The sequence below is a fragment of the Strigops habroptila genome, chromosome Z (genome assembly GCF_004027225.2).
Source record: "Strigops habroptila isolate Jane chromosome Z, bStrHab1.2.pri, whole genome shotgun sequence".
Lineage (NCBI taxonomy): Eukaryota > Metazoa > Chordata > Aves > Psittaciformes > Psittacidae > Strigops > Strigops habroptila.
In genome coordinates, this window is record NC_044302.2 from 83,524,064 (window position 1) to 83,525,633 (window position 1,570).

A 1,570-nucleotide genomic window follows, 5' to 3' on the forward strand; every position below is an offset into this window, starting at 1 on the left:
AGGCAGGGCGGAGGAGCCGAGCGCAGAGCGGCCGCCCCCATCGATGGGCCCGGCCCGCCCCTTCCCCTCCCCGCCCGCCCCCTGGCGTCCGCCCGGCCGGGCGCGGCCCCGGAGCGCTGCCCGGTGCCCCGGTTCTAGCGCGTCCTACCGGGCCTCGCAGGTTGTAGCACCCGCACGCTCGGTCCCTGGAATGCGCTGGGTGGTTTCCCAGGCGCCTGCCAAATTTCCTCCCGACCCGTCGGAGGTGTCCCAGCACCTCTCCAGGTTTGGCCGAGAAGCTTATGCACCTCCTCGGGTGCTTGTTTCTCTTCTCAGGGCTCCCGTGAGGTTAGCTGGGCGCAGCTTCAGCATCTCCGCAGGAGGTGCATGACCCAGATGGTTTGGAGGGTTGCACTGTTTCTGGAGGTCCTCCTCCAGCTGATTGCGGCTTTAAAAGGAAAGGAAGGTTAAAGTTAGGAAAGCGTGTGGTTTACTTGTGCAGAATGTGTATTTCAGCCCTCTCAAAAAAGGTGGTCATGCTGCGGGTGTGGGTTTTGTGTGGACCAGCCTCAATCCCATTGTAGTGCTTTTTTTCCCTGCTCTGGTCATTTCCTGTCATAACTCCATCACCCAGGACCATAACACATGGGTCCGTGTCATCTAATCACATGGTTCCCATCCCATCGTCTTCGAGCTCTCTTTGAATCCTGTGATATAAGTTTCTCTTAAGGTTTCTACCTGTTCACAATTAGTTCTCTGAAGGAGATGTGTCTGTGTGGTCCCCAGTTCTTCATGTTTTCCCATCAGCATCCTGCTAGATATGGAGCTCTTTCTTGTTTCTCTGACGTAGTTCAAAGTTCTTGGCAGTCTTTGTGTGAAATAACTCATCTTTGTCTGGGGGCAATTCACTGGAGTGCTACAAGACCACTGCTTCCTTTCATTGTTGGTTTTAGTGCTCGATTCATGGGTTTTGCTTTTGTTCAATTTTTTCTTCATTTTTCTTCATTTTTCCAACATTAGTGCACCTATTATCACAGTGCCTTGGTGTTACTATTGATTGGCTTGTGTACTTCACATAGTTTTAATATATCAGCTCACGCCAGTCTAGCATTTTAGCCCCAAGTTTTTTATTGCTTAGCTGTAGAGATCTGTTTTCATTAGCCAATACCAATAGTGCCCAAAGAACCACATAGTTCACCACACAACTAGCTCCTCAGTGGCCAGCCCAGTGGTAAACATTCATGTTGCATCACCTGTGTCACCATCTCCAAATCCAAGCACTAAATATGCAGCAGCAAGTTTACAGAGAGCAATTCTGAGTACCAGCATCAGTGCTAAAGTGAGAAGGGTCAATCTTCTCTCAAGACAAAGCTGGCAGCTCCCCAGGATGGTGCAGTTGAAGACCTCAACTTCAGACAAGTCTCCTGGGCTTCCCTGCCAGCACCTTTGTTAGTGGTGGAAGCACCCTGACTTGGCCTGGCCATGGTTACCCCACATAGCAGGCTCTGAGGAGCTCCTCAAGCCCTTTGTCAGTGTCTGTTAGTGCTCTCAGAACCGCCAAAGCTAGTGATTGTGAGTGGTCTGCTGCTGC